This window comes from Mesoplodon bidens (assembly GCF_964165515.1).
Source record: "Mesoplodon bidens genome assembly, chromosome: 6".
Lineage (NCBI taxonomy): Eukaryota > Metazoa > Chordata > Mammalia > Artiodactyla > Ziphiidae > Mesoplodon > Mesoplodon bidens.
This window is the reverse complement of record NC_138162.1, coordinates 69,904,742-69,917,814: the sequence shown is the minus strand read 5'-3', so window position 1 is coordinate 69,917,814 and position 13,073 is coordinate 69,904,742. Positions and strand designations below refer to the sequence as shown.

Genomic DNA, 13,073 nt, shown 5'->3' with positions numbered 1-13,073 from the left:
AAATAATCTGTCTTCAGGCAACAGGTAGGGCAGATCTCAGGAACAACCCTATCTCAGTAGCAAGAGGGGGCTCTGCCCACTTAGTCCTGTTCTTTATGGACAGAGACCACAGCAGTGAGGTCAAAACTTACAGATAGAAAAAGACACTCCAACCCACATCTCTTGTATCCAAATCTGGGGTAGTTATGGATTCAAGAAGAAAAAACAAATCAGAAAATAAAAAACCAGGAGACAATGGCAAAAAATCAGGTAGCAGTTCTGGAAGAAATTAAATGGCCTTTTCGTCTGCTTTCTTACTTATTTCATAGATTGACAAAAGAACCTGTATTTTGGGTTACATCTGGGGGGGTTGTTCTTCTTATCCCGTTCTGTGAAGGAAATGCATATTGTACCTAACCAGGCTGATGAAAGCACAGCAGTGAGAAATATAGAGGAGATCAACAGGGGTTTTGTAGGCTCATCAGTTTCATATTTGGGCTGAAAGAAAGTTTTGACAGGATAGTATGGGGTGTGTGTCCAGTGACACAGAGTCTTAATAAGACTATCCTCCTACCCCCAACCAGGTATGTCCTATGTCCAAAAAGAACCTTTTTGTTAGCTTAATTTATTATCATTTAGTTTGTCTTCAGTACCGAGATCATTTATCCATGCAGGCTTTTATTTCAAAAGGGATTCTCTTCTGATTTTGGTGTCACTTCATACATTTCTGCAACAAGAAATTCTCTCAGCAGCTGTACTTACTTTAGAAATGCAAATGTACCTTGCTAATGCTACTTGTCAAGTAAAGGGTTTAAAAATACTTGCTAAACATTTGTTTATTTATATGAAAGATTTCAGAGTTTTGCACAGTTAGATTTCGGGCACAAAGCAAACCCTGTGAGTGTGTGAAGGAAACACAAGTGATCCCAGCAGATGGCATGGTCCGAGGCGAAGGGTTTGCAAGTGCAATAAACAGCACAGATCCAAGTTGAGAAGTTTGAATGGCTATAATTGTAACACATCTACAGTAGAAGGAAGAAGGTCATTTATATTATGTTAAGAAACATAAGGGCAGATTCTTATCTTATGTAAGTGTGTTACACAAAATGGAGATTTGGCACATGGGCTGCTATCGGACAATATACCACACACAGTTTTTATTTCGGTTCCAGCAGAAAAACAATATTGACAAATTTTTCTCTCTCTTTGCTTCCTACTTTAATTCAATAGAAGAGGTAACAATAGCATCTGCTGTACTTGGCTGGAGCCTGGAATGAGGAAACTGTAGATGATGAGCCTCCCAGGCATATGGCCACTATAAAAGCTCACGCTACTGCCATGGCACAGCCAGGCTAGAGCTCCAATGAGAGCAGCACATACACAAAGCAGCCACTGCGAACCAGAGCAGGGCTGCCAAGACAGCATGTAAAGTCATTTTTAGTGGCCTGAAGTGATTTCCACCATCATGGCTCCAGGCATCACTGCAAAGCAGGATGAGTTTCTCTCGGACATTCTCTCCTGCTCTCTCTTGGCCTTGCTCTACCATTTTCTGCTGCCCTGGCCTTACTGACCACCTGGGTGCCCAGCACATTCAGGGTACTCCCCAGCTATGCACTAGCCCTTTTGTCAATCAGTCATAATCGTAAAGATCTGTGATACTTAATTGGCTCTAATGCATCAAAGTTATCTGCTCTGATCATCTTGGTTCCAACCACAGCGCCTCCTGCCATTATACAGGTGATTAGTTTCCTAATTTAGCTAGAAAATGTTAGGGACTCCTTAATCAAACTAATTTGAACACAATTAAAAGGACTATAATGCACTGGGAAACATATTGGACCAGCAGTCAGTAGACTTGAGTCCAGCAAGAGTCTATGGGAAAGTTGTCAACTTTCCTGGCCCTCATTTTATTTTCCTATCTCTGAAATTAAAGAGGAGTGGCAAGGGAAGGGAAGGGGGTGGGAAGGGATAGCGAGGAGAGGATGCAGAGAGAGAAACGGAGGGAGAGTATCTGGGAGGCTTGAAATGTCCTTTCCAGGTCTATGATTCACTGTGAGTAAATCATGTTCCCTTAGTTTTTGAGTTTAAGAAGAAGCCTATTAAAACCCTAATAAATCCTAAATTACAGGAAGATGTAAAGGAAATATTTCTGAGACAGGATGGAATGGGGGTAAAGAGTATGAGTTTCTCGTACCACACAAGCTAAAAAAAAAAACTATTTCATATATTAAAAAAAACACAAGTCTGTATTTTGGCGTAGACTTGGGGCGTGCTTTGCTCATGTCATCCAGCCTCAGGAGGGAAATCCACAGTGGACTTAGCCAAGCTGATGAGAGGTAAGAGGAGGGAGAAGAGCTCCATCAGTCAACTAAATAATGTTCAGCAACATGTAACTCAGTGGTGGAATAAATGAGGTCACACATTATTTGCTACTTCTCTCATCAAGAAGTAGAGTCTTGTTTCATCAAGAAACAAGGGCCACTCCTTGAATCTAAGCTGGCCCCTGCCTTGCTCTGAGCAAAAGAATGTGGTGGAAGGGATGATATGTGACTTCCAAGCCTTGGCCTCAAAAGGCCTCAGAAGCTTCTCCTTTGATCCCCAGAATCTTGAGACCAGCAGGCTAGGATGAATGGCTGTGGGGACAGAGAGGCCCCGTTTTCTCAGCGCTTCTAGCTGACTGCAAAGGAGAGCTCAGGAGATACCAGTAGACAACCCCTGCCCAGCCCCAAGTGGACCCACAGAATAGTACGAAATAACAGGCTGTGGTAGTTTTAAGCCTCTAAGTTTGGGTTGATACTTGTAAGCAGTGATGGTTAAGTGATAGATATACCCTCCATTTCAGAAAGGATGCTGGCTCCTAAGATAGGCAGATGTATCAGAAACAGAAATATGATTCCAATTAAAAAAAAAAAGACACAATGCTCAAAACCAACCCAAACTGAAAAAAAAGAATAGAGAGAGAAAATACTTTCTTGTAATAATCATAATTCTCATAATCCTTGCCTTTCAAACACCAAAAACAATTTGAACAAGTAGCTCTTTACCCTTTATCATTAAAATGAAAGAGCCACAGTTAATCATGCCCCATTTCATCTAGGTCACCTTTTTTACCTGCTTAGATATATACCATAGACACTACAAGCTCCACTTTGGCCAGTGAAAGTCTCAACTGCTGACCCTCTCTCAATGGAATGAAAGATAGAGAAGGATTTTTTTTTTGGAGGGGAGAAAGTGGTAGAAGTATAGAGGGAGGTGAGATGGGAAGAGAGAGACTGCTCAGGCCCCTTGGAAAAAGGTATAGAAAAATATAAGTGAAAAGTGTTTATTTCACAAAAAACTTATCTTCAATAAAACCTGTGATTTAAAAACACAGTGTGCTATCCCAGAAATATCTATCCCCAAAAATCAAAGAGCAAGGGATTTCAGGACCTGCAAGCTTGGGCAGGGGGTCAGACATTATGACTCACTTTTCTTCTACCCATCTAATCTTTTATTTTGGCCTCCACTAGATTTTGAGAAAGGGGACAGCCACTGAGTCATCTGACACTTAGGGGCATTCCGAACTGCCAGAATGCAGGACGTTCATACCAAGTATGGATACGAAGCAATGTGACTGATATCCTGGCAAAAAAGGTCAGCATTGATCAAGCCCAAAGAGCATGGCTTTTAAAAGTAGCCACCTTTGGGGCTTCCCTGGTGGCGCAGTGGTTGAGAGTCTGCCTGCCGATGCAGGGGACACGGGTTCGTGCCCCGGTCCGGGAAGATCCCACATGCCGCGGAGCGGCTGGGCCTGTGAGCCATGGCTGCTGAGCCTGCGCATCCGGAGCCTGTGCTCCGCAACGGGAGAGGCCACAGCAGTGAGAGGCCCGCGTACCGCAAAAAAAAAAAGTTTTTTAGGACCTCCTTTTTGGCAGCAGAGTTAAAAGCCTATCGCCTGTTCTTTTGAATTTCCTAATGGTGGCGAATTTTTGTCCTTGGAGGTGGATATTTTCTTTTTTAATTGGAGTATAGTTTATTTACAATGTTGTGTTAGTTTCAGGTGTACAGCAAAGTGATTCAGTTATCCATATACATCTATTCCTTCTTTTTCAGATTCTTTTCTCATATAGGTTATCAGAGAATGTTAAGTAGAGTTCCCTGTGCTACACAGCAGCTCCGTGTTGGTTATCTATCTTATATATAGTAGTGTGTACACATTAATCTCAAGCTCCTAATTTATCCCTCCCCCACGTTTCCCCTTCGGTAACCATAAGTTCGTTTTCGATATCTGTAAATTTGTTTCTGTTTTATAAATAAGTTCATTTGTATCATTTTTTTAAAATTAGATTCCACATTTGAGTGATATATTTGTCTTTCTCTGCCTGACTTACTTCACTTACTATGATAATCTCTAGGTTCATCCATGTTCCTGCAAATGGCATTATTTCTTTCTTTTTTATAGCTGAATAATATTCCATTGTATATTCCACATGTTCTTTATCCATTCGCCTGTCAGTGGACATTTAGGCTGCTTCCATGTCTTGGCTATTGTAAATAGTGCTGCAGTAAACATTGGAGTGCATGTATTTTTTCAGATTATGGTTTTCTCCAGATATGTGCCCAGGAGTGGGATTGCTGGGTCGTATGGTAGTTCTATTTTTAGTGTTTTAAGGAACCTCCATACTGTTTTCCACAGTGGCTGTATCAATTTACATTCCCACCAACAGTGCAGGAGGGCTCCCTTTTCTCCACACCCTCTCCAGCATTTATTGTTTGTAAACTTTTTGATGACGGCCATTCCGACCGGTGTGAGGTGATACCTCACTGTACTTTTTTTTTTTTTTTTTTTTTTTTTTTTTTTTTTTTTTTTTTTGCTGTACGCGGGCCTCTCACTGCTGTGGCCTCTCCCGTTGCGGAGCACAGGCTCCGGACACACAGGCTCCGCGGCCATGGCTCGCGGGCCCAGCCGCTGTGCGGCATGTGGGATCTTCCGGGATAGGGGCACGAACCCGTGTCCCCTGCATCGGCAGGCGGACTCTCAACCACTGCGCCACCAGGGAAGCCCCCTCACTGTACTTTTGATCTGCATGTCTCTGATAATTACTGATGCTGGAATTGTTTATTTTTTAAGTACCAAGAGACATCTAGAGCCAAGTCTTTGGTTTGTATGGTAGATGATCAAGGTAGGGAGTATTGGGTGATTTTTTAAGTAATAAGCTTTGTTCCTTATGTGAGTTAAAAAGTGACTCTTAATGTAAGTCTCAGAGAGAAGTTTTCCTAATGCTTATAATAAGAGAGCCATTCAAAGAAGGTTTTTTCAAGTTTTAAAGCTTTGAGGTGGGCTATCACTTGGATGCATACATTCTGCTACAATCAAAAATCAGTTTCATTGCCATATAGCAGTGGTTCTCAACTAGGGGTGACTTTGCCCCCAAGGGGACATTCAGCAATGACTGAAGACATTTTTGACTGTCACAGCTGTTGGGAGGGTGCTATTGATATCTGGTGGGCAGAGGCCAGGGATCCTGCTAAACCCCCTACAATGCACAGGATAGTCCCTGAAAACAAAAGTTTCATGACTCAAATGTCAACAGTGCTGAGGCTGAGAAAACTGGTATTACAGTAACAATCCATTCTAATAAGATTTTTTTTCAGTTCAATTAAATAATTATTACAGTGCTGATGCATTTTTAAAGTGTTAAATATTCTAGTTGCTACTCACTTTCTAGGTTAATGCACACACACGCATTCATTTTCTATTCTTCTACTAAATTACAAATTAATAGAAGTCAAGCTCACATTTCTTCTTTGTTGTTTGATAGTATTCTTTGTTGTTTTTTAATAATAAAGCCAATTTAAACAACCACCTATTTTATGTGAGGTAAAACACATAATGTGTTTTAATGATAATAAAAACATCAAAAAATATAAACATTTATTGACTTCTATGTGGCTGATAGCTGGCCAATTATCACTGTAGACATATCTTATTTAATCTTTATAAACAATACTACAAAGGACATACTACTATTATCCCCACTTTACTGAACAGAAGTCAAGGCTTAGAAAGGTTAATTAACTTGCCCAAGGTCAGAGATGTAGTAAATGGTGCAGCTGAGATTTGAACTCTAGAAAGCTGATTTCAAGTGCACAGTCTTCACCACCGTGCAGTGCTGCCCCCAAAGGGGCTTTCAGGTCTGCTAAAAGCCAGCTTTGTTATTGGCTGGGGACAGGTCTCCTCTCATGTGTATAACATAAAGTGAGCAAAATAGAGAATGGCAGTTAAGGTAAGAGGAGAAGACCTTGAATCATAAAACATTGGTTCTCACCCCTTGAATCATAAAACTAGTTAAAAATGTGGTCTACAGGGCTTCCCTGGTGGCGCAGTGGTTGAGAGTCCACCTGCCGATGCAGGGGACACGGGTTCGTGCCCCGGTCTGGGAAGATCCCACATGCCGCAGAGCGGCTGGGCCCGTGAGCCATGGACGCTGGGCCTGCGCATCCGGAGCCTGTGCTCCGCAGCGGGAGAGGGCACAGAGGTGAGCGGCCCGCGTACCGCAAAAAAAAAAAAAAAAAAAAAAAAAAAAAAAATGTCGTCTACAGCAAGTCACTATAGCAAATCGAGACTTTTCAGTCTCAGTTTCCTTATCTGTATAGTGAGGATGGTAATAATGCAACCTACCATTCTGCTTATAAGGATTAAATCCAATAAATGGTGGGAAGATGCTCTTAAATTGTCACATTCCTACACAAAAGTGATTTGGTTGCCCTTCTTGGGGATGGAATGAGAATGGTAAGGTGATAGTTTCTCAGTTGCCCTGGAAGGGATTTTTCATATTATAGACCTAATATATGACTTTGAAGTTAGTTTCTTATAATATTGGTCTCACCTCTCCTCTACTGCCTTTATAATGCTTTTTTCCAAACAAATTTTCCATTTCATCAGACAGCCAGTGCCCCAAACTCCTTCAGTGTGTGTTTTAAATGTTACATCTATGGGGGCCACTGTGTAATTTCTTTTAATATTTTCTTTTGAGTCAATTACTTTTAAACTATTTCAGTGGAGGTAAGGCATTTTTCTCTTATAGGATTCTGCCATCAGAATGTTGAAGATCTGGCCTCCTGTTTTGTATCACCATGTTGTTTCATAAACTAAAAATTTGCTTTTTTTATGCAGAGTTATTGATATATAAGAACAGAACCGGGCATAATAGTTTCCACAAGGTATAATAATTATTTCTCCTCTCCTTAAAATATTTCCATAAATAAGGACATAATTTGTATATTCCATCCATTTTCTTATCCAGAGATGTTGGTACTTTAAACAATCCAGTCTTTCATCTGTGGAAGGCTAGCTTCTCTTATTACTTAACTTAGACATGAAAACGAATCCCAGGTTTAAGGAAAATATGGGTCTATGGTTCACACTTGTCAGCATCTCAAAACTATCACATGCTTTGGCAGTACTTATGGTCTTTGATCTAAAGAGACATTTGAATGGAACATTGGGAAGAATCAAGGATGGAATTTAGAATGAATGGTTAAAAGTGCATTAAACAATTTTCCACAGCACTCTTAGTTCCTTTGGATCACAGGTCTTTTATTTTTATGCTCATATGCAATGCTTTCCAAAATCCCTTGACCTTGAAAAGGCTATTTTTGTCCATATTGGGCTGGAATTAGGAGTAAGTGGTTATGCTATGAATATGATCTAAGTAGTTTCTTGGTTCTGCTTTCACCTATAAAGTCAAAAAATATTATGAAGATTAGATCTTGGGAATCTTTCCAACCCCAAATTGTCATTTGATTTTTACTGGGTCACCCTTAGTGGCCCATTGATGCTTCTAGGACATTATCTACTTCTGGCCCACAGTTCCTGTTCCTTTCAGTTTTGAAGACTGGTTTGATTCTATGATGTAAAATATTTAAATTACCCTCAGAAGATCTATTTCACGCCCCTTGGGATTGTTTCATTTAAAAGACAGATGCAGGGATAGGGGGTCTTGATCTATCCTTCTTTCACATTTATTCATAAACGAATACATTTCTCCTATGAAGAAAATATATTCCCCTGGTCCTAAAAGGGGTTAATGTGACTCGCAGTTAGTATCTTGAGTCAAGGTTTTATAATTGACTCAATAAGATTATAGCTTCATCCCAATTTATTCACTCCTAACAAGAAGCAACTACTTAGCAAATTGGTTGTTGTATACCTTTGGTACTAGTAGAATATAAACCACCAATTCTAAATAAAAACAAAAACAAAACCCAAAGAAAACACACAAAGAATAAGGCTCAAAAAGGAAAGAAAAAAAGACACAAAGTGTCTTTATTTTCTAAGAGGAAGATTGAAATAATATGGGGAAATATAAAGTATAACGTCTGTGAAAATAAATAGCCTGAAACTTCTCTCCCTTAGTCTCTTTCAAAACCAAATTTTATAAATAAGGAGAAAAAATATTGCATGTCTCTAGCACTGAGTAGATATTTGTAAAGAGATAATGGCAAATATCCTCCTGACAACCATGTGGTCAACAAATATGTTGTAAGACGATATGCGTAAGGAACTAAGGTACTTTCTGCAACAAAAAGAGTCTGAACTGGATACAATGGTGGGTAAGCAGGTCATGGACTTTGAAATAAGTCCTCAGTTTATGAGCTGCTTGACCTTGAGCAAATCACCTATGATGTCCCTGTGCTTAAATGTGCTTTACAAGTAAAATATATTGTTTTGTGGATTAAATGAGTCAACACTTAAGTGCTTAGTGTTGCTTGGAAAATAGTAATGGCTCAGTAATTGGTAGCTGTTGTGATTATGTTAAAATGACTGAGTGGTAGAAGAGACTCACTTGCTGGCAATCACCTTTGGTATAGAAAGAGTGAAATAAAGGCTAGAATATGCACTGTGAGGTGGAGTCAGAAAGGAAGGAGTGGCTCTGCTGACCAAATCATCAGGTTAAGTCGAAAAGTGAAAGGCCCTCCACGTGGCTGGCCAGAGGAGAAGCTGAGGACCATCAAGTGATGTATAAACTGGAGAATTTACTTGATCCATACGGCCAGGCAGCCTGGGGCACATAATTGCTTTGGCACCGCTATGGCAAGAGTTCAGACAATTAAGTTGACTTTTCTTGGCCTGTGATTTTTTTTGTATGTGTGCAATGGGAGAATAAGGTTCCTATCTCTGTAGATGCTTGGGAGAAAATGCCATAACACACATACAACACTTAGAGGAGGGCCTCTCCAGTTAGAGGAAAGATTACTTGATGTCGATTAAGGGTTCAATATCCTTAACTATTATTTTGACACAAAAGCAGAGACCTATGTCTATATTTAATCATAGAATGAAGGGCATGTGGGAAAGGACATAAAATGTACAGTAGTAGAAAAAGGGATTCAGAAACAGGTATTAGAAAGATAAAGGCAACTTAAAATAATTAAGCTGTAAAAAAAAATTACTCCAACGTTAAGGAGACAAAAATATAGTCTCCTATTAAAAAAATCAAAACCCAAAACCAGTCCAGCCTTGAAATTATCATACTGTTTCTGTAAAAAAAATTCCTGAAACGCCATATGGAATTTGGTTAACTTCAGCAAGCAACTATTGAGCACCTACTACAATGTAAGTGCTCAGATACAATCGTGCATAATCTATAGCCCATGCCCTCTACGACTGCAAGGCATATGGGATCTGCACACAGACAGCCGAATAGGCTAAGTGTAAAACTATTTTATGAGAGCTGAGAGGATAGAAAGTTCAGTTCTTCCTGTGGGAAGAGGAATGGGGAATGAGCTTAAAAATTTTCTCCAGGGTTTCCTCAAATGTCTACAAGATGAAGCAATTCCTATAAATAGATGAGCTGAGTTGTGTGTAAAAATAAAAATAAAAAAAAGAATGGGGAGGGTTTGGAAAACTGGATAGTTCATGCCAGCTTAAAGGCATTCAAGTTCGAAGTTAAAAAAAAATTACCATGTATATTAACAAAATCATTTGAGGCCAGTCTGCAGCCTTTGCAATACACATAGGAAGTACTATTTAAGTTCGATTATGAATCAGGGTTGCACAGGGTTCCCTAGAAAAGGGAACTAGGTGAAATTCTAGAGTGGATAAACATCATTTGCCGAGGGCCAGAGATGAAAGTACTTGGAAGGTATACCTAGTGGGAGGTGGCTGAGAGAGTGAACAGTGAGGCATGAAGGACCTTGATGATAAATGGCCGTGAATGTAATGCTAAATTCAGTCTTTATCTTGAAGGCCTTAAGAACCACAGCATTAATTTCTATGTATCCTTAACAGCATCATTTTAAGAGTTCAATGGTTTCTTAGGTCTTTCTGAGAACAGATTTATTATTATAAAAGATTCTAACCTATAGCTTTAAAATGTTCTCTGTCACTGTAAAATAGCTGATGGCATTTCCATGATGGAAAATATCTAAATTTAAAAAATCTATTCAATTAAATAAATTCAATTAAATATTTGGATATTTATAAACATCTAGTTATTCATAGGATGGATGGCTCATGTCATATAGATAATATCCAAGTTCATGTTGAATTTTTCTCCCTACAGTTAGAAATACAAATATATCTTTGAAAACTCACTCAATAATTAATATACGAATAATTTAACATTCTTGCATACTTCTATATAAAAAGCCCCGTCCTAAGTGCTTTAGGTATATCATTTCATTTAATCTTCATCAAATTCTTATTGCTATGAGTAGTGTTACCCCATTTTACAGGTGAAGAAAGAGAGGCTAACAGATAGGAAATAACTTGCCCAGAGGCACACAGCCAATAAGTGAACAAACCAGAGTTTTACCCAGGCAGTCTATCACTCCAGAGTGTGCACTCTTAAAGTTGAGATTACATGTTCTGTGTGAAGTGACTGATGGCTAGCGTTGGTCTTTTCTCCTGTGTCTGTTGAACCAGACATTCCCTCTTTTAGGAATGCGGTAGACTCTGTCCTTCTCCTCGACCTTCCAAGGTCTTGTCTCTGCTTGTTGCACTAGTCTATTCTCATAACTCTTTTTTATTATTGATTGTTAGAATTTATTTTATTCATAATGGCTTTTTAGTCCTGTCACGTTTATTACTTAAGACAAAACTCTTGGAGGAAAATGAATTTTCTCTTTTTCCAGTCCCATCCTCTTTTTTTGTCTACCACCAGACTTCTTTTAGAAACTCTTCCTTTGTCACAGGATCTGTTTGGCAGAAGGCTTGGACTTACTTTGACTTTGTCACTACTTCATTACAGAGAAAAAAATTCAAGTCCATCATAAGAGAAATCACAGCATGAAATGCAGTGTTTAAACTCCAGTGTATTTTCTGTGATTATCTACAACATGATCATGGTAACTAATCAGGATCCCTTTGTGACATGGCTAGTGTCACTTTCTGCATACTTTCCTTCCTGCTTAGAGATGATTTTTAAACCAGCATTTCTGGGATACCACAGGAGCAGTTGTTATCTCAAATGACTATCCACTGCCACTCGGTCGGAAAAATTATGCTCTTGGGTTTTAACATACTGGTAACCAAGTCAAAGATTCGGGATGCTTTGGAAGTTGGCAGTGTGGATGTGGCCTCTCTCAAAGAGACCAAGATTTCTTATCAGACGTGAGGTTACCTTTGGGTGAACACAGATCGTTTCCCAGAGCTCAGCTTATGCTGCATCTTTCCTTCACTGTTTCAAAGTGGCTAACAAATTTCTTCCACCAATATACCAACTCTTCTGTTGTTTGTTTCAATACTAGCTTCTCTGGAGCCTCAGGCATAGCACTTCCAAATGTCAGCAGCTATTAGCTCTCCACATTAATCTTTGTGTCTTTATTTCTCCTGAGTTGTCTGTATCTCTCAGAGGTGAGTCCAGGTGGCTTAACATAACATCGGGGTGTGTGTTTTGGGGGAAAGTATGTATTTTCTCAAAATAAGGCATTATAGCTATCTTATCTCTCCTACTTGCTTGCAAAGATTTTTGGAGCCCTCCAAGTACCTATCATAAAGCCTCATACCTTGCTTATGATCAACAGAGGGTAAATTGAATTTTTAAAATTATCATTCTATTTATTTTAGTTTTCCAGGGCCTCCACTTTCAGTTATAGAAGTGGGAAGCACATTTTGAAAGAGGGAACGTACTATATTTCAAAATACAGTGCACATATCATAACACTTCTTTTCAATGAAAACTTCCAAGTTAGGTTTCCCTAATTTTTGTTCCTATTATTTTATATATAGAAAATGTATATGTGTTTGTGTGTATGTACATAAACACACATACATCTGTGTGTATGCATGTATGCATCTGCATGAATTGCATTTTTGCCAGTAGGCATATGAAGGCAACATTTCTTGAGTTAGGCCAAACTCTCCGTTTTCTCTCCTATGTCCAGACTCCATCTGAAACCATTTCATGTGTGAACTTCACAATCAAGTTGATTTTGTGCTGAGCAGGGGCACCGTGTAACCAGGTTCAGTGGCTCTTTGAGGTCTGCAAACATGTATAACAGAGTACACAGACTGCCTGCTGAAACCAACCAGAAATCTGATTTCATGATGCAAAAGTATTTGTTCAATTAATAATAATTTGCTCAAGTTAATAACAATAATTGATACTGTTTCAGAATCATGCAGAAAACTGCAACATAGTGGCAGGTCCTCAAAGGCCCCTGTCCTGATTAAAGAGGAGCAAGAACTTAATTATAAGGTGAGGCTGATTGTACCTCCACCTTCTTAGCTATCTTACTTGAATCAAACACTGTAGCCTCTCTTATGTTCTCTTCTCAACCTGCCATATTGTTAAGAACGTCAGACACAGTAGAGCGTGGGGGAGTGCTTTGGAATTTGTAAATACTCAATGAATATAAGGTAATGTTATTATTCATTTTTGTTGGGGAAAAATGCTGGAAAAGAGAAATTAAACATTATCTTGCTTGGAATTTGCCAGGCCATTGTTTAACAATTACCCCTCTAGCATGGATTAGTCAGGTGAATTTTATTGCTTTTATTCTGATCCATCCATTGTCCTCAACTTTTTATAAAAATAGACCCTATTTCTAAGATCTACTACATTGTGCTATAGTATAATATGGGATGTGAATGAGTTATACTATTAAGT

General features: G+C 39.1%; 1 protein-coding gene across 4 annotated transcripts in view; it reads right to left on the bottom strand.

The window, feature by feature from the left end:
- PTPRD (protein tyrosine phosphatase receptor type D) overlaps positions 1 to 13,073 on the bottom strand; it is a 2,148,730-nt gene that overhangs the window by 31,461 nt on the left and 2,104,196 nt on the right. The gene's annotated exons all lie outside the window — the stretch shown is intronic.